The 24,921-nt window shown below is 37.4% G+C and overlaps 1 protein-coding gene and 1 pseudogene across 6 annotated transcripts in view; both read left to right on the forward strand.

Annotated features, from left to right (window-relative positions):
- Window positions 1-24,921, forward strand: part of LOC309864677 (uncharacterized protein) — a 69,364-nt gene that overhangs the window by 11,263 nt on the left and 33,180 nt on the right. For 2 of the 5 annotated variants that reach the window (XM_082730380.1, XM_082730385.1), the window contains one exon: window positions 3,133-3,305. The exons of the other annotated variants lie outside the window; for them this stretch is intronic. The gene's annotated coding sequence lies outside the window, so the exon portion shown is untranslated. Of the gene's footprint in view, window positions 1-3,132; window positions 3,306-24,921 lie in introns of those variants that run through there. 5 annotated transcript variants of the gene reach the window in all.
- LOC309865139 (large ribosomal subunit protein uL15 pseudogene) lies at window positions 17,948-24,046 on the forward strand (annotated as a pseudogene). The gene is made up of 2 exons: window positions 17,948-18,355; window positions 23,992-24,046. The product of its transcript is annotated as a large ribosomal subunit protein uL15 pseudogene (transcript).

Genomic DNA, 24,921 nt, shown 5'->3' on the forward strand with positions numbered 1-24,921 from the left:
ATGAAATCTTAATGTTTGTGAAAACATGGGTGGACCTAGAGGGTATTATGTTAATTGAAATAAATCATACAAAGAAAGATAAATACTGGACGATTTCATTTATATGTGAAATCTAAAAAACAAAACAAATGAACAGACAAAAAGCCATACTCTTAAATACAGAGAACAAACTGGTGGTTACTAAAGGGGAGGTGGGGGAGGGATGGGTGAAAGAGGCCAAGGGGATGAAGAGGTACAAACTTTCAGTTATAAAATAAGTAAGTTACAGAAATGAAAAGTATAGCATAAGGAATATAGTCAATAATATTGTAATAACTTTGTATGGAGGTCTAAATATAGAGTTTCACTGAAATTCATAGTAAGAAGTCAGTACTTTAAAGGTTTCCTTATCAGAAGGAAGTGGACGTGTAGAACCTTTCTGGAACTGAAGGAGAGAGGAAGGGAGAGTAGGACAAAGAAATCACAGTCCAGTCTCTGACACAATCATTCATGTTCCTTTTCGTACAGTAGGGGCAGAACTATTGTGGATACCTAGAACCTTGTGCACAATGTCCATAAGGAACTTATAATCAAAGGTCAGAGCAGGAACAAAATTCCTCTCCGTGCTGGTGGGACCTCGTATAATAGTTCAAGAACAGGTTTACATGGGAGCCAAAGACATCTCATACAGCATTCAAGTATTGGTGAAAAGTGACCAAAAGAGCTTTTCTATAATGCTGGTCCTGACATAGTCTTGTGTGGTAGCCATGGGGGCCATTCAGCAAAGTTAGGTTTAGAATGTATACATGGAAATGTATACATGGAAGGAATGAGAGCAGAAGTGATCCTAAGTCACTTGAAGAAAAAAGTTTTTAAGAGTCAGGGATGCCTGAGTGGCTTAGTGGGTTAAGCATCTGTTTTCAGCTCAGTTCATGATCCCAGGCTTCCTATAAATAAATAAATAAATAAATAAATAAATAAATAAATAAATACTTTAAAAAAAAGTTTTAAGAGTCAGGGTCAGGTTTACCACATTCTCTTTTTAATGCTGCGACAATCCTGGAAGCACTGAGAAAATTAAGTTTTCATCAGATTAGGTCACTGTGGAACTATGGTGTACAGCCCTTTCACTTACTAGCCCCTCCTGACTATGCTGGATATATTTCATGAGTGAGAAACACACTTTGTAGCTATTGGGCTTCTGAGGTTACCCTTAAGTCAGATTCTGATTCTTTCCATCCGCATGTGACTAGAGTAAGTAAACCAAATGAGTAGGCAGAAGGTGAGTAAATGAGGGAATTAAAGTAGACAATTTGCATTAAGGTAACAAAGAGGGAAGTAATGGATAATTTACAGGGTAAGAGTCAGTAAGTCGGTACTGATAATGGACAAGATTGACTGAAAGATGGAACATCCGCATCCCCTGGAATAAAATATATTTTCTGTTGTTGAATTAATTGGTATTTAAAAGTTAAATACAAGAATGGCTTCTTTTGTTTTGTGTACATTGTTGAAGAATGATTACCTTTAATACTAAGTTGAAATACATGTATTTTAGAGAATTCAAAGGATTTGGGAGTTAATTTAATCATTCCTGCTTGGCAAATGTTTTATTCTGGTACCATGAACCTTCCCTGTGAAGGGCACAACATTGATGTGATCACGGTACTCTGAATCACAAAGGGCTAAGGGGCTTTAGGATCCTTTATAAACCTGTTTGCTACTTAAACTTGAGGTAGCAGAAGTTTAAACATCTTTGAGAGAGGAAATTGTCTACTGTTTTTAAAGACCTCGGGGGAGGGAATTTTCAATGTTCTTTCCAGGCTTTTAAAGTTCCAGAACAAATTTTATTTCCCACTAATACAAGCTATGCCAGCATAAAGTTCCTGTACTGAATTGAAATTTCTCTTTTTAAAAAGATTTATATTTGAGAGAGTGAGAGAGAGAGAGAGAGAGTGAGTGTATGCACCAGAGTTGGGGGTAGGGTCAGAGGGAGAGAGGCAAAAATCTCAAGTCGACTGCTGAGCCTGGAGGCTGAGGAGGGGCTCATCTCATGACCCTGAGAGGGGCTGAAGTCTCAGTCTGACACTCAGCTGAGCCAACCAGGCACCCCCTGAATTGCAATTTCAAAATCAAACTAGAATCTTTGCCTGGAAGCTGGTAAAACTTCGATTGTTAATGGAAGTTTCAGTTTAACTTGGCTTGTGAACTTCATCAAATTATAGAACTGTAAGGACTCTTCGAGATTGTCTAGTATATATTATTTTATTTTGTATATGAGGAAACTGAGGCCTGGAAACTTAAGTGGCTTGCCCAAGGCCATCCTGGCTGAGCTGAGACCAAAACCCTCTCCTTTTCATTAGGAGGATACTTTTGCCCACACCAGGATTCTGAATGCCATTTCATCACTCATGCTATGCTATTTCAAAAATTCATATCCTTTTGTTTCATATCAATGGAGTTTCAGAACAGCTCATTCATTCCCTAGTTCATTCATTTGCGCCCTCACATTTACTCAGTATTCCTTTTGTACTGTCTCTGGGCATTGACCTGGTCCATCACTACCATTTTCAAATGAAGAATTCTTCACAGAGTTTAAAATAATTATGAATTGATTCATATCCTTGGGTTAAACTCTTTAGTTTTTCTTCTTTTAATAATTCTTCATTGATATCGATATACTTGTATTTGTAAGGTCTAGGGTCAGGTGAATTCTGGATATAATACAAGGAAGTTCTAATATTTCTGCATTTACTTTTGGAACTGAAACCCATATTTTTTTTTAAAGATTTTATTTATTTATTTGACAGAGAGAAATCACAAGTAGTCGGAGAGGCAGGCAGAGAGAGAGAGAGGGAAGCAGGCTCCCTGCTGAGCAGAGAGCCTGATGCGGGACTCGATCCCAGGACCCTGAGATCACGACCTGAGCCGAAGGCAGCGGCTTAACCCACTGAGCCACCCAGGCGCCCCCCATATTTGTTTTTACAATAGAGCACTCCAACATGAATTTGCTGTACGAGTGTTCCTGTTTTTTATTTTTTCAGTCATATTTAAGGAAGAAAAAGTTATAACCTGCTCAAATAAATAAGGCGCTGTGTTTATTCCATGTATTAAACTAATTTACAGTGTTGACATTTATTCATTTATTTTCAGGTTACTGCAATGTGCAAAATCACCTGAACTCCACTTCCACACTGCTAGTTAATGAAAGTGTTGAGTGTCTACTGTGTGGGCAATAAGTGCAAATTCATTAAATGTTGTGAGAGTAACACTGAAGAAATGAAGGGCATAGGTCTCCAGGAGCTCATAATTTAGTCAAGAGAAGATACAGAGAAATAAATTAAAAATGAAGATTTTATGTTGTGTATCTTTATTTTCCCCAGAAAAAGATTACTCTGTAGCCTACAGATAAATGAGCAGTTTGGTCAGGATACCAGACTTTGAAGACTTGAGTGAGAGCCATATTTTGAAGCAAATCTGAGGGGGTTCTAGGGAAAGGGAAGTTTAGATGTTAAAGTTATTACTGTTCAAAGGAAAGATTAAGGCTCAAAATTTCTCCCTCTTTCTTAAGATTAAGGCTCAAAATTTCTCCCTCTTTCTTGAGACCAGTTGAATGATCCACTCTGTGCATATGCCCCCTCACAATGTTCAGATTCCTATTCGGAGGCCATTTCTGAGAGCTCCCATTCCAGGCCCTACGTCAGGTTCTAGGGCATGTTGTCACATTCATTCACCTAATTCTCCCCGGGAGGCAAGGTGGTGGGTTACTCTCAATCTTTTCTTCCATGACATTCACTTCACTCACTACTGGAAAGAGACTCAATCTCAGGAAACAAACTGAGGGTTCCTGGGAGTGGAGGAGAGGGATAGGGTGGATGGGTTATGGACACTGGGCAAAGTATGTGCTGTGGTGAGTGCTGTGAATTTTTTTAAGACTGATGATTCACTGACCTGTACCCCAGAAGCAAATAATACATTATATGTTAATATAAGTAAGTAAGTAGGGATAATGTGTGTGGGAGAGGGAGAGGGAAAGGGATGGTGAGTGAGCAAGCACTAGCTCTAGCTCTGGCTCCAGTCCCAAAGATCGCTATGAATAGTCCTGGCTACTCACATGTGGTCCACAGACCAGTGACACAGACATCACCTTGTTAGAAACCCAGACTCTTAGGGCCCATCCTAGATGTGTTGAGTAACAATCTACTGAATCATTTTAACCATTTCCCAGGTGATTTATATGCACATTGAAGCTTGAGAAGTGTTTCATGAGATAATCATTTGGGATTTTTAGAAATACTGTAGTATTTTTAGAAATATCGATGAATGGGCTCTTGTTTCAACACAATTAAATTACAATCTCTGGTGATTGGGGCATCTGTATAATTTGAATACTTTACCATGTTAGCATGCTAACAGGGTAAAATACATTCCCTCCTCTTTCCCAAATATGCCTAAAGATAAGAATCACCTAGAGACCCTATTAACAAAATAGAGTCTAGAGTCCATTTTCAGTGTATTGAATAAGCAACCCAGGCGACATTAACAAGAAGGCCTGGAAAACATTGGTAATCTTAAGACGTTCCATTCCTTTTATCTGGTAGCCTTAGGCGAGATAATTTTTGTCTCAGAGGCCCTCTATCGTTGTTCTAGGTGACAAGAGGGAATGGACTCACAAAGTGGGGACATCAGCATTTAAAGGAGAGAATGTGGGATGAGATTCCAGAATATCTGATAGGGCGGGAACAGAGGTGCAGGTGGGACTCAAATGAGGCATCCTTTATCCTTATCAAGAGCCGTTGCTCCTCCTAGATCAGTAAACGATTCTCAACACCTCTAAGTCTCTTTGTCTGGGAACATTGCCGACAAGATAACCACAGTTTCTACCGGAAGAGGGAGAGCAAATCAGAATGGTTAAACTGACTCTGAGTTGTGGCATTCATTCACTCTAAAGGGAAGGGGTAAGGACTCTTCAGTACTGAAAAGCTATCCTTGGATTCCTTTCACTCTTATTTACACCCCAGGTGGAAGAATACTGACTTCAAGAATATGTAGTCTCTTTATTGATCAATGTGACACAAAGGGAAAGACACCATTTCTAATACTGGCGTGGACAACGCTTATATTCAGTATATCTGCCATCTTGACGTAAAACAACAGGTTGGTTTGATGGGTTTCTTCTGCCGAAAAATTGTCAGTTGTCATCCAAGATCTTTCATTGATTTATAGAATTATTTATATTTTTACTTGTTATATTTTCCAATAGGAAAATACCCTGTATTTTAAGTATCTATATAGAGAAATGTGTAGAGGATTCTTCTAGGTGTTACAGATGAAATATATTAGAAGAGGGGCCCCTGGGTGGCTCAGTCGTTAAGTGGCTGCCTTCCACTCAGGTCACGAGTCCCACGTCAGTTTCCCTGCTTGGCGGGAAGTCTGCTTCTCCCTCTCCCACTCCCCCTGACTTGTATTCCTTCTCTCACTGTCTCTCTTGCTCTCTGTCAAATAAATCAATCTTCAAAAAAACATTAGGAGATAGCCCTTGCCTCTGAAGGACTTAAAATTTACTGGCGTGGGTAGTGGGGATTGGTGTCAGAACTAGTATGCTCAAAAAACAACAGTGTAGCAGAGCACAGACTGAAAGCCAAATGCGAGATTCAGATCATCTGTGCAAAAGAAGTTGAGAGGGCTTTTGGCTTGCCTGTGGGTATTGTGCCTTGGACTCTCCCTCTAAGATGCCCATGTTAACTAGGAGACTATATTCTGTTTCATCACCTATCCTCACTTACAACTGTAACAATTATTTAAAGTCTCTGAATGTTAGTTAGCTGAATGCAAATGCTTCCTGGATTTCCCCTGGTGCTAAACTTAAAGGTACTTCAGGGACACTTTGAGTTATCTTATCGAGTTTGAATATCTAGGGAAATTACAAGACCCTAAGATAATTAGCCTTTGTAATATGCTTACAACTGGACTTTTGGCAGATAACTATTGTCCGGCCTTCTCATTCTAGCAAGCCGTTGTGATTTCCCAACAAAGGCAGAGGAGTTGCAAAACAGCAGGACTTTGCTACAGTTAGTAATTAATGAGGTGCTAAAAGTGCCAGAGCAGAGGCTCCCAGACACAGTGTGTGACTCAAAGGGATAAGAAGCCCCCAGAATTTCAAACAAGAGTGTCACTTAAATAAACAGAAAGTCAAGTGAGTCTAGTCTGTGGGATGGGAAATGGTCTATTGACATCAGAAATCATCATACAACTGTGTAATACAACATAATAAGGATTAGTCACTACATTTTGCAACTTGTGAAAAACTGGAATTTTTTTCTCAGTCCTACAGAAAGTGAGCAGTTATCTGTTTTGCAGTATTCAAGGAAGTCATAATGAACACTTAATGCCCCATAGTGTCCAAATAAATAACCAATCTGTTACAGGTTCCCACCAGCATGACTTTCCTCTGCCTCTTTAATGTATATTAATCAATCAAGTTAATAATTAATATTAGTAGACAAGCAAAAGCACTTTACTAATCAACTAATAGCTGGGGACCCAAGGCCTAATGAGAGCTTTCTGTATTGGAGGGAACATTACTGTGAAAGAATGACATAAGGGGTAATTTTGGACCATGAGCACTGCCTAAAATGGAATATGTTTTCCAGCAGAGTGGAATTGCTGCACAAATTCAGATGAATGTTAAGGTATTTGCAAATGAAGATTTTATGGTCTCTTCTCCCATGTTATATTCAAGTTTCTAAGTACACTATTTAAATTTGGAGGTGGTAGATAGTAAAACAACACTGTAATTGGGTCTACCAACATAGGCTAGCAGCAGCTCACTGATATACATATATGTCCATAACTACTGCATCTGTATATATATATATATATATATATATATATATATATATATATATATAAAGTATATGCATGTATATGTATATGCTTTATGTATGTTTCTTGCTAGAATGGGAAAGGACAAGAAAGACTGGAGGTAATTTGACTGTTATCCCTGCAAAGGATTTCATAAATACTTCCATTATTATTGATGTATCATACTTAATGCTTCAGTGACATTGAGAAAATTTTTATGTTGAATAAGTTTACCTCAAACAGAGAATGCAAAACATGTGAAAGAAGTCTCTTAAATGTATTCAAGGATTAAGATTTTAGGAGAGTTAAGCAAGTTCTTGAGTTTCTTTTTTGCAATATGAAACTAATATATTCATATCCTGCCATGCCATAAAAGAACTTACGACATTTTCACATTTACAAATGAATATGTGTTTTTTATATATGTGAAAAAGCTAATCTCACTGAATTTGGTTAATGAACTTCTGTTGAAACTGTAGGAAGAAAAAAGGTTTCACAATAAGTTTATTTGATAAGCAGTTATTAAATTCTACCTCATTAAAAAGAACACAACCTGCCCCATACTAAAGGTATTACTGTGAATTTGGAATTTTAATACTTTAAATCACTGAGCCAGTATTTAATGATGTACTTTTGAGATCTCTGGTTCCGGTGCCAGTAAGTGAATGAGTTAGAGATATAAATCAGTAGTTTATTCAGCAGAAGCATTTTAGCTCCATCCATTAAGAAAAACTGAATTGTTTCTCTTTTTTTTTTTTTAAAGAAAACTTATAGATTTCATAGGAGAGGAGGGAGTATTGCATCAAGAACTTTCCATGTTTTAAAATGGGTATTGAAAAAGAATTCACTGGATCAAGTCTTTTCCTCCAACATACTCTAGAGGGAGTCAAATCTAAGAAAGTTATGTTTAATGCATTTCAACTGCTATTGGTTCTTTCAGAAATTTTCTTGGTGACAATGTTGTCTTGACCTTCTTGGTTAAGGTGTAGTCTAGGAGTTAGTTAGAACCTGGGAGCTAACAAGGCCAAGGGGGAGATGGACTCACTATATGAACCAGTTAGCATCTTACAGAGAAAATATTCTCTCCCCTGGTCATAAACTGCATGGGTAAGCCTGTGAACCAACGCATATTTTGGCAAGAATAAGGAGAGAGTGGGAGATAGGGTGTGGAGCAAAAGAACATTTATGGCCTGGGATAAATCCTTCCTCCTGGACCAGAATGATAAACTCCACACTACGAGCCACCATTATTAATTAGCTGTGTGAACTTGCAAATGCCATTTATCCTCTTTGAAATTCAGTTTTTCAATTCAATTAAAATTCAGTTAAAATGAAGGGTTGATCTAGAAGGTATCAGATGTAAATGTAATGGTATTATTCCAACAGAAGATAGTTTATGGTTTGTATACAAGCATGCCTTGTAAATCTGAGTATGAGCCAGTAGCTCCTAAAATCATGGAAGTCTAGCATTTTGTTCTTAATATACTGAACGTATACACTAAACATACATAGCTAGACTACATGCTCTTCCCCCAAATTTTCGGCTTTCTCATGTTTGCTCCTAGTATTGCATTATTTCATTTGGGATTTCTTCAGTTTTTAGCTGTAATTCTAGAAATCCTCCATGTTCTTCAGGGCTCTGCTCTGCTGGTGTATGCTCCATGAAAAACACCTTGCCTCTCCCAACACTGTGCAAATGTTTTCTGCGTTCCTCTAAACTATCCTTGGATTTTGCTTTAATATTTAATTTTTCTTCTGACATCTTCTGTTTTGCATTATAGTTGTTTTTCTGGATGCATCTTACCTCTTCAGCAAATCTTCAAGATCCTTAAGTGTAGGGATCAAGTGCTCTAAGCTTTACATTTTTCATTTTAAGCAATATGGCTTGCCCATAGGAGATGCTCAACAAATATGTGCTGACAGAATGTATAAAAGAAAGCTATTGGAAAAGAATAACTAGAAATAATAAAAGAAAAACTGATTGAAGGAGACATGGACTCTATTTTAGTGCCACTAACTGCTTCATACTTGAACGGTAAGACAGCTCCTATGTTTATGAGGAAATTAGTTTTAGGACATTTGCTCTTTAGGAATTGAGGGAGGAAAAAATATTTTATATATTTTTTTCTTTAGTACTTTACATATTTGTAAGAAATCATACAGCTTCAGATTCTGGTCTGTGGCAATGATAAGCTGGTATTTACTCAAAGCAAATTTTGAGTGAATGTCTTTAAGATTTGCATAACATTTTCATACAATCCATCTTCTGTAGGTGTAACCCTTGGAGATGAGTAATAGCCAGCATTTTTCTCATCAGGTACAAATTTATTTCTATATTTCATTAGGATCAAATTTCCAAATAGAGCCAACATGAAATTAAAAATTCTTATATTTAGTCCAAGATGTGTTTTAGGATTTTGCTCATGCTTTCTTAGTTATTGTAGTAACTTTGATTTTTGTTTTTATTCCTTTTTTCTATCTTCCTACTTGCATTTCTACATTTTGTTTCTTCCTTGTAGCTCACAGCTATAACAAGGCATTTGCAGAGGAGGTACCCAAAGGATACTTTGTTTCCTTTGACTCTCACTGCTCCTTTTTCCTAACCAAGTACGGAAAATTCAGGGAAAAAAGTGACATATGTGAAATAGTTGTCTTTTTTTTTTAAATTGGTTTGTTTGACAGAGAAAGCATGGGAAGAAGCAGAGGGAGAGGGAGAAGTAAGCTTTTCACTGAGCAGGGAGCCCAATGTGGGGCTCAATCCCAGGGCCCTTGAGCTGAAGGCAGATACTCAGTCATCTGACTGAGCTAATCAGGCGCCCCTGTCTTGTTTTTTTGTTTTTTTTTTTTCTTACTTACAGTTACCTACACTCTCTGTGGCCTTTTTTATCACCAACTTTTCATACTATATTTAGCTTTTCTGTATTTCTTTTTCAAGTGGCTGGCATTCTAGTACTTTTGGGTGTTAGCTTGGGTAATTTGCAAAGGCATAAATCCCTGATGATACAATGTCGAGGGGCAGGGTTGAGATTTTTGAGCAGAAACTCCTTGTGCATCATAATGTCTTTCATATCATCATGCCATGAACATATATGGTTTTACCAGCAGGTGTGGGCAGAGAGTTCTTCCTTCCAGTGATGTTGAATCTTTTTGGTTTAGTTGTGGCTTCCTTACCTCTCAGCTCAGCTCAGGCCTGGGGGCAGAGCTCTTGCCAGGTTGCTTCATTTTTCCTTCCCTTAACCCTTCATGCCTTTCTGGACTGCTGTGATTGGGCTAAGACGTCTTTATCCTTATCCAAAATATATACCTGAAAATAGAATCTTATTGTGAGAGGTTGCATAGCAAAGTAGGGTCATTGACCAGTCACAGAGTGAGAAGTGTCAAACAGATTGATGTTAAAGGTCAAAGAGAAATACAGTGTTAGAGAGGGAATAGATGTCATTGCAAAGATGAGCTCTGGAAGGAGTTTATGGCAGCCTGGATTTTAGCTCTGTCCCTTGGATCCATGTTCCATTCAACGGCTTTTTTTTTTTTTGAGTTGCATTGAACTAAGTAGTATGGAATGTGAAATCTAACAGAAACATAGACTGTAGACAATTTGAAAAATTTCCCAGCTTAATTTCTAAATCTTCATCGTAGAATGAAGATGTTTCCATATGAAATTAAGCTCCTGATGGGACAGAAAACAAAAATTTTTATTTTTTACAGGAAAACTTTGAGCAGAATTTCATAATAGAGATGATTAGTATCATCTATGATTTTAGAGTCTTAGTTTCTGTATCTTTGGTAATTTCTCTCACAGTCTGAGGTGTGCCTTTAAAATTACAGAGGCAAGCCAGCGTGACACTAAGAAGCAGCTGGCTGTCTGTCCTTATGGCATAGTCGGTATCATTCTTTTTTCTTGGCTTCCAAACTGACTTCAATTTCAGGCTGGCTCCTTATGCCAATGGTAATGATTATAAGTGGTGGTAAAGCATAGCATATATATGGCCAATATTAATAGAGAGGACTTAAATCTTATCATAGAATTGATCTTCTGTCAGTATTTCAGGATTTTAGACTGTGTCATCATCGTCTTTTCTCTCTTCTTTCCTTTCTTCTGTCTTTGGTTTATTTCCCTTAACAGAGAATGTAAAAACGTATTAATAGCTTTTATCTGTTTACTCATTTTTAATTCTATAATTAGCACATTTACGTAATTTAATATACTGACGGTGGAATTAAGCATTCACATACCTTCCTATATTCACTTGGCCCCATCTGTTTCCTGGGGTCTTGGGCACTTGTTCAGTGGAGATCTCCATGACTCCGTGGAGTCACCTTATTCCCAAATAACACTTACTGTCTCAGGTTTCCCTGGCAGAAAGTTGGGCTTTACAGTACCTGATGAGGGGAGACCTGTGGCAGTATCTATACCATGCTCGAGTCCACCAAATATTTGACAAGTCTGTCTTTCCCATGGGTTCTGCATTCAGATGAGCACTGAGTACTGCACATGAGATCTGTCTCTCCCAGAGATTCTTCGCATGCAGTGAGTAACACAACCCAGAAATTCCGGGGAGTTAACTTGTGGGGGAAAAGTGGACCACTGAGGAATAGGAGATGAGAGAGAGCTGATTCTGTAGTCTACTCCCCAGCCCACCTCCCTCTGTTCCAAGGTGCAGATGTTCTATGTGGCCTGCCAGGACCTGTCCCCAGCTATGCTTTCCCGGGAAGCTGTGCCAGCTCCTTACTGCCCCATGTTGTTTTTGCTTTCCTTACTTCCCTGCCTCATTTTCTGGCTTTTCTCCCTCCTACAGCCATTGACTGCACTCTTCCCTTCAGTCAAACATTAAGAACCAAGCTTTCCCTTCGCCTCTTTGTTTTAGGGAACCTGGGTTTTGGCAGATATATTTTTATTTTAGAATAAATCCCACAGAGAACTATAAAATGTAGGAATTAAAAAAAATAATTCCCATTCTTTCTCTACTTTTCAAGATTTTTAATAGACACTTTCATGTACTTAAGGCAGATAATAATATGTATCTTTTTGCTTTGTAGAGTTTTTTAAAAATAAATGGAATAATCTTATATGTATTTTCCTGAGATATGATTTCTTCATAAAACTATAAATTTTGAACAGTGTTCTATGCCAGTATATAGTGTTCATTCTCATTCTTTTTATTTTTGTAAAAGATTTATTTATGTATTTTTAGAGAGAAGGAAAGAGCACATACACAAAGGAGCAGAGGGAGGGGCAGAGAGCAAGAGAGAGAATCTCAAGCAGACTCCCCACCCAGCATGGAGCCAGAGTTCAGTGCTTCATCATGATTTTTAATATTATGATTCCCTAACTTTTATTAATCTGTTTCCAAAAACATTTTTTAACTTTCATTATTCTTATGGCATAAACAATTGCATACTCCAAATATGGAAAATTTAAAAAACCCTTTCTTACATGATAACGTTTTGCCATGAAAGTTTATAAATATTTTTTATGAATATATTTGCAAAGATACTTTTTTTCTTTCAAAAAATGGCTTACATAATGCCTATTGTTTTATAAGCTGCTTTCCTCATTTAACGGTGTAATGCAAACATTTCTTGAGTATGTGTGTTCTTTTCATAAGTGTTGTAAAGGAGGGATGTTTCTGAATATTTGAATATCTTCCGTTGCCTTCATAGATGAATAATAACTTGGCTGGATATTAAACTATTGGGACAAAAAGTTTTCTCTCAACTCTTTTTGCCAACTATTATTACAGGGGGGAATATGCTGTGTCAGTGATTCTTTATCTTTATAGTCATCATGTAAGATTTTTGTCTAGGTTATTTTGACTTTTATGGATAATAAATCTATAATGTAACTTTTCAAATCCTTTATTAGTTATTTTTACCTTTATGGATAATAAATCTATAATGTACTTTTCAAATCCCTTATTAGTTAAATTCTCTCTTTTATTTGAGTATTTCTTTTCTTCTAGATACTCTTTTTGAGAGCTATTATAGTATAATGACTAATAGCTGAGGATGTCTGATGGTCTTGGTTGTAATTCTCTCCCTATTAGCTTTGTGAGCTTAGGTTAGTTATTTTTCCCAGTTTCTGTATTTATAAATATGAGGATGGAGTATTGAGAGAATTAAGTGGGTAGAATGCATGTAAAGTGCTTTAAAAGATGCTTTGTAAGTGTTAACTATTGTTGCATATTTAAATTTTTCTTTTATCTTATTCACATATCCACCATTTAGTTTTTTTTTTTCTTTTTCCACAGTATTTTGGGATATTTCAAGTATGTCCACTATGTCACTGGTTTCACATCACACAGTGTTACTATCATCACATCTTTCAGTGTACATTTTAAATGTTACTGCATTTTTTAGCCTGAGAAGAATAATTCTTCCTTATCTGACCTATATCTTTGATTTGTGATTCTGCTGGTGTTTTGGCTTTCTCTTCTATTCTTAAAGTTCTAACTTCATCTCCTTATTAGAATACCAAATATACACATATTCAATTATTTTTTTCAAAGTCCTCTTCCTTCCGTTGGACCTTACATTTGGTGTCACCTTTCTCAGGTGCCATTTCTTCTTTTTCCAGAAGTCCAGCTTCCTTTCTTTATTTTTGTTTTAGTTTTTGATTTATTCACTCTTGGTGTTTGCCTACAGATTGGGTATGTGTCTTGCTCTTTGGGTTCAGAGCCTGTTGACTTTAGTGATGGTTGAGTCTACTTCTCAGACTTACGGCTGTAGTGACTGATTGGTCACTTTGAGAATTTGTTCTCAGTTTTTACCATCTGCAACTCTTAATCTAATGTCACTATCTAGGATACGATTTTCCTTTTCATTCTATTGCCTGCTATGTCATTTTGAGCACATACTTACCTTTAAAAAACTACAATCCTCAATATATTCTGCTTTCACAAATCTCTACCTATACCGTAATGACTCACTTGTAGGAAGTATACTTTCTAGAAATAAATGTGCCATTACTACTGTGACCACACTCTATTCCCTATCCAGTTCCCTGGAGTTTGCAGGATTAGACTAGATGTAGAAAGGGAACTCCAAGTGGTGGATTGGAAAGTGAAAGTAGGAAAAAGCCCTCTGCCTGATTTGAGAACCTATACCTATGGTGAGGGCAATATTGCTTCTGGAGAGTACACTTCTAATCCAGTGAGTTGTGATGGATTGGTTTCTTACCTAAGCTCCTACTATAATACTTGATATATGGTAAGTACAAATGTACATCATTTCCTCTTTAAGGTGGGCAGTGTTACTGACTTTGCATTTAGTGAGGATTCTTCCCAAATACTTCCTAATTTCTGGCATTAGTTTACTGTTAGTCTTAATTTCCAGGCTTATGTCATCTTTTCCTTTCCTTTAGATGGTGAATAGTAAGATTTATTAGACACTTCCAGGCTTTTCATACTGAATTATGTATTTATGTTTTAGCAATAATGCTTTGGTATCAGGGAGTCAGGCTGGGGAAACAAGCGTTGTTAGTAGGCGACATTCATTACTTTAACCCCAAGTGAACAAGATTTGAACATTAACTAGTAAGAGGATTTAAGAGAAGAAGAAAGATTGAAAAGATAGTTGGGTGGTACAGTGACAATGCTTAGCAGTCATTTATTTGTGATGTCTGGGGAGACTGGTGAATAAGAAGAAGGGGCTGACAGTGGCTAACAGATTCTAACTAGCGCTGTTGATTTAGTAACAGTTCAGGGAGAAGTAGGTTATAGGGCAGGAAATTTAAAATTTTAGTTTTTGACATGTTAAGCATACCAAGTCCACTGAATGTCCATTTGGAGATATTCAGAAGGTAGTTGTAACTGTGGATCTGTGGTTTAGGAGATCAGTCAGGACAGGGTTTGGAAGTTACCAGCATATGGAAGTAGGATTAGAGTGAATGAATGTTGTATTCAAGGAAGCACACGATATGGAAAAGCAGGAAACTATGGGCAGGGAGATCAGTTAGAATGTGCAGTGTTCCAGGAAAGAAATTATCACTGATTTCTCCAGAACAGTAACGAAGGAAAGAGAGGGAATGATCAAATTTCAGGAGGCTTACTTTGAATGTGCAATTAAGGACAAGGTAGGGAAGTTAACTGCCTAACTGGAAGAAATCTTCTGTTTGGGCTGTGGCAAGTACAACAGAGCATAGAGCTTGAGGAAAGAACTGAAAATTTGGAATCTCCAACAGGAGAGAATAGGAAGCAAGAATAAAGACTCGGGCTCAAATGAGACATTACAAGCCCCACTGAGGCCAGAAACCAGAAATTTGTAGGGGGTCACAATTTTTACAATAAGTGATTTCCTTTCTATCTCTTGGTTGTTAAGAAGGAAAAAGGTAGACTTGTTGCCTTGATAAAAGTTTGGATACCTTCTAGACAGGCACTATGAAAGGACCAGGGACCATGAAATGGAAAAAACATAATGAAAATATGACACGGTAGGGGTGCAAGTTGTGTACGGAAGCAACTGAAACAATGTATGTTGGCGGTGGGGGGAGGTAGCTAACATTCTAGGAGAGGAAAGTTAGGTAAAGGGATCAGAGACCTAATTTGGTTAAAGACTATGTGTCTTAGTTCTCACAAAAATTTGGAGGGGGCTAGAGTTGCAATGAATGGTAAAAATTAGATGTTTGTATTTAGATCTCATTCACTCAGTTTCTTTCTATCAAGGGCAATGCCAGATAATAAGTGCAGACCACATATGAATGACATACGGTGGTTTTACTGTCTGAAGCAGAGAACAATAGGATAGTGGTATATTCTAGAATGTGATATTTCCATTTTTTTTAAAGATTTTATTTATTTATTTGACAGACAGAGATCACAAGTAGGCAGAGAGGCAGGCAGAGAGAGAGAGAGAGAGAGAGAGGGAAGCAGGCTTCCTGCGGAGCAGGGAGCCCGATGCGGGGCTCAATCCCAGGCTCCTGAGATCATGACCCGAGCAGAAGGCAGCAGCCCAAACCACTGAGCCACCCAGGCGCCCCGTGATAGTTCCATTTTTATCCATGTGGCCTGGGATCACCAAATAGATCTATGCATATTTCTTGGTTGCTGTTTGCCTAGGACCTGATAGAGCAATGTCCTAATTATCCTGTGTGCAGTAGCAGAAGCGGCTTTCATGAGAATGAACCCCAATAATAAATAAATCAGATGAGTGCCTGATGCTGTTTGAGAGCTGTAGGAAGAGTCTTCTACATGTATATTGTCTATCTTGACCATGCTATCTGAAACTTCCCTTGGATTACTTTCCCTGGATTCAGTTTCTCAAAAATACAAACCTTATGATGGCAGTATATTCACAGATGGGAGTAACTTAGCAGCACCTCTACGCAGGCAGAAAAGAGTGACCAAGTCAAAGTGCTGGATGCTTGACTGGAGAATGAGGATCATGGTGGTTATAGAAAAACTTTAAGTTATTACTGCTATTATTTTTTAATATAGGCTAGTTCTTAAAAATTTCTGGTACCTTACAATTTAATAAAAGTAGATTACAAGAATGAGTCTGGCCACTTGTAATTCTGCTTCACTTTCAACTTTGCAGAAGTAGAGTAACACATATATATGTAAATACATATAAATATATTTTATGTAAATATAATATTTATAAACTTTATTTTGATAGGTCAAATCATTTAATAAATGGAGTAAGTTAAACCAATTAACAACCTAAATATTTTTGTTGGAGTGGCAATCTGAGTGTGCTTCTATGATGGTCTGTTTCCAAAGATAACTGCCTGCTTTAAGTTCCTTTAGGGCAGGGATTTTGTTTTGTTCATCATTTGGTACTCTGTGGTGAGTAAAGTGCCTTAAATATAATAGGTGATCGGGGTGCCTGGGTGGCTCAGTCATTAAGTGTCTGCCTTTAGCTCAGGCCATGATCCCAGGATCCTGGGAGGGAGCCCCGCATCCAGTTCCCTGATTGCTGGGAAGCCTTCTTCTCCGTCTCCCACTCCTCTTGCTTGTGCTCCTTCTCTCGCTCTGTCAAGTAAATAAATAAAATATTTGAAAAAACTATTTACATATAGGGAGAGTAGGTGATCAATGACTTTTATTTCATGAATAGGAGAGAATGAAAAATATAAACTAAAAAGGAAATTAGCTTAAAATGTAAATTCTAGGGGCACCTGGATGACTCAGTTGGTTTAGCTTCCGATTCTTGATTTTTGGCTTAGGTCATAATCTCAAGGTTGTGAGATCAAGCCCCATGGCTGGGTTTGCCCTTAGCAGAGTGTCTGTGTTTCTCTTTCTCCCTCTCCCTGCTCCCACTGCTCTCTCTCTCTCTCAAATAAGTCTTTGAAAAAAAATGTAAATTCTAGGGGAAATTTTACTTTGATAGAAGAATCCTGCTTATTACCCAGGGCCCTATCATGAGGTCTTGAAGAAAATAAAAACTGTGAATTCCAATATATAATTATTAAGCATTTCATCTTTTTTGTGATACCAAGTTAAGTAAGCACATAAATCTGGTCTTGGCCAATTTGGTGTAGCCAGAAGGATAGCTTGGTTCTTAACATGGATAAGTTGGGATGGGCACAGTATTTCCCATCATCTCTGAAAACTTAGTCCTTTTGTCTGTGCTCAAACAGCCTTTTTGGTGATAATGCCTTTGCTTTTGAGTAGGAGGACTTGTTAGACCACAAACTTCCAGACTCAATTTTTGTATATCCTGATGAAAATTCTCAGATTTCTCTACTGAATATAAACAGATGTGTGATGTGTTTAAATTGAAACTTGCTAAGTGTTGGCAAAGATTTGCTCAAATGAATAGGGTGGTATATTTGTATTGGTCGAGTTGTTTGGAACATTAAAGTGATAATAATCTAAATAAACACAATAATCTAAACTTGGGATATACTAGTATGTCTGCCTCAGGTCACCACTGGCTCTGTGACTTCTGCCTCTTCTGGATTTCTCTGGAGCTTACCCTTTTGCCCATTTGCCTGACATTCAACTTAAATACCTACATCTTGTTTCTTTCACATTTACATATCATGACCCTTCATCCTCTCCACTTGCATCTTTCTCAAACCGTATTCCAAGGTGACTGCCCCAATCTACATAAAAGGCTGATAACACTAAAAAATGAATTAAATGCTTTTGTTTGGACTGCCAACATGCCATCCGGACTGAAGAAGATCCAGAAACTTTGGGGTCATGTGAGCCAAGGACGCAGGGACACTGGCAAGCACCAGAAGAAGCCAGGATGCTGAGGTAATGCTGGTGGCATGCATTACCCCAGAATCGACTTTGACAAATATCCCTCAGATTGCTCTGGTAGAACTGGTATGAGGCATAACTACTTTAAGAGGAACCAGAGCTTCTGCCCAACTGTCAACCTGGATAAATGTGGACCTTGGTCAGTGAGCAGACACAGGTTAATGCTGCCAAAAACAAGACTGGAGCCACTCCTATCATAGATACGGTATGATCAAACTACTATAAGGTTTTGGGAAAGGGAAAGCTCCCAAAACAGCCTATCATCATGAAAGCCAAATCTTCAGTAAGAGAGCGGAGATGATAAAGTGTGTGTGTGTGTGTGTGTGTGTGTGTGTGTGTGTGTGTGTGCAGGGAGTAGTCAGAGTATCAGCATTTTCTTGCGCTCGTTTCCCAAACCTCAGTTCCCACAAAACAGTGCAAAGATTGGGTAATGCCTGTCCTTGTAGCAGCTGGTGTTAAACTAGAGGTATCTTGAGATTAGGGAACCTGAATCTTTTATAATACGTGTAACTATTTACTGTAACTGTCTTTTACTCTGACGATAAACATGCATTTTATTATACAAGACAGTAGGCAAACTTACCCTTTGCTTTGGGAAACATGGTCTTCATCTTTCAAGGTTCTTCGTTTTACAAACCCCCATGAAAAGATAGTCTGGAAAAATTATAGAAAGTGCCTCTGTGCCCAAGATGTGGAAAAATGGAAGAGATGTACGAACTGTCTCTGGAAACAAAATTTGACAAAAATGGCTATACCTCTGTAGATAATCTACACTTAAATTATTGAAGGGTCTGAGATGCCTTTTCCTTTTATTTTCCCAGAAAAATGGTACCAAGGTGACCTCAGACAGTCTAGAACATCTTAAGAGGATTTGACATTTTTGTCATCTCTACTGGATAGCTACAGTGGCAAACAGACAACTGAATCCTCCTTTAAGCTGACTAATCTACCTATCATTCAATATTAAAAAAAAAAAAAAGGAATTTGGCATCCTTGCTTCCTTCATTCACAGCCAAGATAGCAATATCATAAATATTTCACTATTATCCTGTCTTCCACTCTGATTTCTGACCAGTTCATGATTCCTTTAGTTCCTGACTTTTTGCTTTCTTTCCTGTATCATTACATTTGCTTCTTGAGTATTCTGTTTTATAATACTCCTTTGGTAGTGACTGGTAGTCCCTGAGATAATACTAGTGCTTACTCCTTGGCTTACATCTGTTGTCCAGTGCTCTGCAAAACATATCTGATCCAGCCAGGCCTCCTCGATTCTATCTTATGATGCCTGAGAACTGGTCCACAGGGTTGAAGTTCACACCAAGTTTTCACCAACTTTTATGAAAAGAAGCCAGACCCTGCCCAAAGTATGAACACCTTCTGTAAGATCTCCACCAGATGGCCATCAAGCTTTTACTTGATTTGTATCTTCTGGATTGTTAGTACAGTCAAAAGAATCAAACAGTAATGTACATTTGGGAGTTATATTTTTAAAAACAACTTAGTAAAGATCCAGACCTTGGATGTAAAATCTTTTTCAGTGTGGATTAGATATATATACATTAAAAGGTATAGAGAATACATTATTTTCACAAGCTATGTAGAATTGTCCAATCGTTAAGTATGATCTAAGAAAGACCTAAGAAATACATGGCATGACGGGCTTTTCTTGATTGAGATATATTTTTTGTAAGAAAAGACAAGAAATACTTGAAAATATATGACTTTGAATATAATAAATATAGTTTCACTACCTCATAGAAAAACGTGTGATCTTTAAGCATGGGGAACACAGTGTGAGGATGGACATGAATGTCAATGTTAATGACAATATAGACTTTATCAAGCTATATATGTTTTTGTTCTGCCTTTCCTTATGGTCTTGACCTTCTGTTCTATTCACAATTTTCTTATTTTAATTTTTTTATATTGTAATTTTCCTTATTGTTTTATACATTCTTCCTAGTTGTGAGTTAAAACAAGATATGAACATATACATAACATATTCATTGACTTTGTTTCTGTTTATTTGATTCACCTGGATTGGAATACTTTGAAACAAAACATGGCTTTAGCTATATGTTCTGTAGACTCTAGATCCTTTTACTCTCCTTTCAGAGTGCAAGGAGAGATTATACTTAGAAATACTACCTCAGGGACGCCTGGGTGGCTCAGTTGGTTAAGCCGCTGCCTTCGGCTCAGGTCATGATCCCAGCGTCCTGGGATTGAGTCCCATATCGGGCTCCCTGCTTGGCAGGGAGCCTGCTTCTCCCTCTGCCTCTGCCTGCCATTCTGTCTGCCTGTGCTTGCTCTTGCTTCTCTCTCTATGACAAATAAATAAAATAAAATCTTTAAAAAAAAAAAAAAAGAAAAGAAATACTACCTCAGTTTGGCAACATAAGAATTCCTGAGGATTGTTTGGAAGTCAGAAGATCATAGAATTATAGAAACTATTAAAGGCTTAGAAATTAGAAATAAACATTTTTTTTTGAACAAAGAAGAAAACTGAGCTCCTGAGGAGTAAAAATAGCCTGATACAATCAAGCTTAATACACCTGTACTTTTAATGAATAACAAAGCCAGGACCTCAATTCAAGTCTCCCTATACTAAATTCAACATTTTCCCCCTATAATATTCTGTGATTATTTTATCTGGATATTCAAAGGTGAATTAGAATTGAGGAATTAAAAAATAAAGCCAGTGCTACTTAACAAAAGACAAGATAGTACTCTTAGGGAATGTGGAGCTAACACATGCTGAATTACTTGCGGGGAAATTGAAATTGAACAACCAGTACGTAGAAACAGGTCACCAGGTTCAAAAGTGAGTCACAGATCTTTAAGATGCGGGGTATTTTGTGATCAATAGCATTTGAAGTTGGAAAAATCAGATAAAGATAATCAGGTCTCATAGTCCAGCACAGAAATTGATTGCTCCAGGGATCCAGCGCCTCCTTCCCTTTCTCCCTCCCTCTCCCTTATGAAGTAATTTCTTGGCCCTTAGAACTGTTTTTAGGATTTATTCAAAGTGTTGCTGCCAGAGTCCCATCCCATTTGGCAAAAGGAAGGGAACAAAGCCCCCAACAACTGCACTGCTTTCTACAAAGAACTTGACTCCCACTATCTCTTCATTTCTTGGCTTTGAGCAATGACAGATTGCAGAATCAGATGTTGCACAGAAGTCTTGCTAACAACTTAGAAAGATGACCATTGCTTGCTTGCTCTGTCAGGTTTCTTCTTTTACCACCGGCAAGTTTACTTCGTATGCTTCTAAGCACAAAGATTCTCAGCTCTAACTTCATAGGTACCTAATTCTCCCTGGCAGCAGAGCAACTACTGACCCTCCAGAAAACCAGACTGATGTTTCTGTAGGTTTACCAACTTATTTCATAAGATGGCAGTGCATTTCAGTTACTCTAAGAATTCTTTTGTATTTGAACCTGATCTGAAGATAAAAATCACTCTATGTTGTAAGTAATCAAGCTGAGGGCACTGTGCTTTCTGAAGCAGGAAGAACACATATGCACTTCATGTGCACTTGAAGACAGAATATCTGGGTTTGAGTAGACAGGCTCACTGCTTACCAACTGGGTCACCTCAAGTATGTCACTCCTTAGCTTTATTGTCCTCATCTACAAAACGAGGTCGTAATACCTTGTCTTTCTAATGCACAGCCGCGTGTGTGAATCACATGGGAAGATGTGAGTGAAGGCTTTTCTAAAAACTGTATAGCACTGAGCCAAGAGAGTTATCATTGTTACCATGTGAAGGCTATGGGAGGATTAGGGAACCACTGTGCCACAGACATCCAGGCTAGTGAAAAATGTCAGCTTCAATTTATTTTCAAAAGATTGTGTATTTAATCGTATCAGCCCTGTAATCGTGCTATTTGCACTTGTGATGAAGAAGTACCATTGCCTTTTCATCAGGACATTCATCCTAATTGGCTGTGGAAGAGCAGGCTTACAGAAAGCACATATATGGTGAGGTTCATGAAAACAGACTCTCCAGTGTTGAAGGCATTCTTCAAACCCTTCTCGTGCGCAGTAGCATTTACTTAAAATTTTGTGCAATACCTTGAAACTAAAGTGAAAGAATACTGAAATAGGATTCACGAGACCTCAGTTTGAGTGTAACCTCTCCCTAGGCCTGGATAACAAGGCTGTGGCTGACAGTAGTAATAATAACAACTTTTATTGAGCAGCTACTCCAGGTCAGGTATTGTGGTAAGGGCTTTATATACTTTAGATTATTTAACCATCTCAATTACTCTACCAGATATGTACTGTAATTATCTCCATCTTACAGAGGAGTTGACTGAGAATCAGAGAATCACACAGAAGCCATTGCTATTAAAAGTTAAATTTAGTCTTGACAGTCTCATTCCAAAGCCCATGTGTTTACTGAATACTTTATTGCCTTAATGTTTCTGTAGCCTGGCTATTTCCTCTGTAAAATGCAAGGATTAGGGTAGATTCTCATGAAATTTTTTTAATTCCATAATTTTGTAGATATGATTTATTATTAAAATTTTGTTGCAGAACACAAATTCCTGAAACACAACTCTGGGTATTTTATTACCCTGGAGTAAAAAAAAAGAAGTAATATTACCTGAATTTTCCATTTGAATCATTTCTCATTTAATGTCTAACCCTGTTAGTCCTTTTCACAGAATAGGCAAAGATTCAGATGAGGAACTTTTTTGCAAAATTAAATATGATGTAGTTACTGAATTAAGGATGCATTTTTAAATAAAAGAAGTGTGAAGATGAGTCATTCAGGGAGAAAGTAAAGGAAGTAGGAAGATCAGGTATGGGAAGTACCAAAGTACCCATTTTTTAAAAAAAATTTTTTTTTAAAAAAGATTTATATACTTATTTGAGAGAGTGAGATATATATATATAGAGAGAGAGAGTGTGTGTGTGTATGTGTGTGAGAGGGAGGGGCAGAGGGAAAGGGAGAGAGAATCTTAAGCAGATTCCTACGCTGAGCATGATGTTTTACTGACATCCAGACACCCCTAAAGGGCCCATTTAAAAACTCTGCTTCACCAGCAATGAACAAATAAGGCGAGTTGTCCACACACCAGGGGCCTCTGGGTCTTCACTTACATCATTTTCCGAACTGAAAGTGTACTTTTTTTGTGTGTGTGATGAGTTATTATTTTTTATTAACATATTTAAGACTGTATCATATTCATGGCATTTTGCAGTTTCCAGATCACTTCTGCTGGCATTATTTCATTTGATTCTTCCCATAATTATAAAACATAGGTAGGTATTACTGTTGTTCCCATTTCTCAGATGAGAAACCTGAGGTACAAAATGGTTAACCAGCTTTCAAAGATCTCAATTGACCCAAAGTCTTGTGATTTCCAAAAAATGGTGTTTATTATTTCTGAACACAACTTAGCATGCTTTCCACAGCTCATCATCTCTCCATTTATTATTCAAGCCCAACTAAATTTTCTTCCTTAAAGTTTCTTTCTTTCTTTTTTTTTTTAATTTATTTATTTGTCAGAGAGAAAGGGAGAGAGAGCGAGCACAGGCAGACAGAATGGCAGGCAGAGGCAGAGGAAGAAGCAGGTTCCCCGCCAAGCAAGGAGCCTGATGTGGGACTCGATCCCAGGACACCGGGACCATGACCTGAGCCAAAGGCAGCTGCTTAACCAACTGAGCCACCCAGGCGTCCCTTCCTTAAAGTTTCTTACGGCTACAAAAGCCTGCCAAGAACTCATCTCATGTCAGATGATTATACCATAGATGGCTTATAGATATATTCATTTTTTATCTCTTAATATTTCTTCCTTCTGTGTTAGATCATGAATCTAAAGTGCTAGGGGTAGTCTTTTCTTTCTTTTTTTTTTTTCTTCTGAGTGCCTCTTGTGGTGCTTTGATGCTCAGATTATTTTTGTTGAATGAATGATTTCTGGTCTGTTTTGTAGGTCGGAGTTCTCTATGCCTACCACATATGAAGCACGAGTTCACCCTTGTCCTTAATTGTTATTATTAATTACTATTTAGATAAATAATATTGCCACTATTTAAAACAGGCGTATTTAAAAAGAGAGCTTTTGTTTTCCCTAGAGCAATTCAGTGGTAGAATTAATACAAGAATTTAGACAGTTGATTCAACAAACCCTAGTGTTTTTGCCCCTTGTTCTATGCTTTTAATTTTAATATGAGAAATACAACTTGGCTTTTCAGTCTCATTCCAGTTCTTAGTTATTAAATCTTTTCTGAGAACAAGGTGTGGCTTATCAGTTTTCTCTGAAAATGGAAGCGACATGGATTAGCTAAGTAAAAGTGTTATTCCACTGTGATTAACCCCACAATTGACAAAGTTCAGTTGGCTATGTTTTGTGACTTTATATGATCTTTCTGAGCTCTCATGGTACTTTTACATTGCTAAACTCTCTTGACTTGGTTTGGACCTATTTATATAACACAATTATACAAGCCAAGAACAGGCAGTATCAAATACATATGAACTAACATTTCTTAGGGTTTTTTATTATTTTTTTTTGTATTTGCCAATCTTAGAAAACACACTAACTTGGAAATTCTTTTTTCATATACCAAAAATGTATTATAAATATTATATAAATATATTTTAAATGAAGTAGGTCCATATTAAATTATCCACCTTTAAAATACTTACCTGTAATAATCACTGACTTATAGATTTGTCCAACTATTCTGTCTCAATTATATTTCCTAGATTCTTATTCAATGCATAGATGACACACACTCAGATTTTAAAAGTTTAATTTAAAAAATTTAAAATATATATATACATAATCACTTTGGATGGCATTTAGAGGTCAAATATGCTGGTAAGAAAGGGACCCAGCTCTGGGCCATACCTAATTTCC

Source organism: Mustela nivalis (assembly GCF_964662115.1).
Source record: "Mustela nivalis genome assembly, chromosome: 5".
NCBI classification, from domain to species: domain Eukaryota; kingdom Metazoa; phylum Chordata; class Mammalia; order Carnivora; family Mustelidae; genus Mustela; species Mustela nivalis.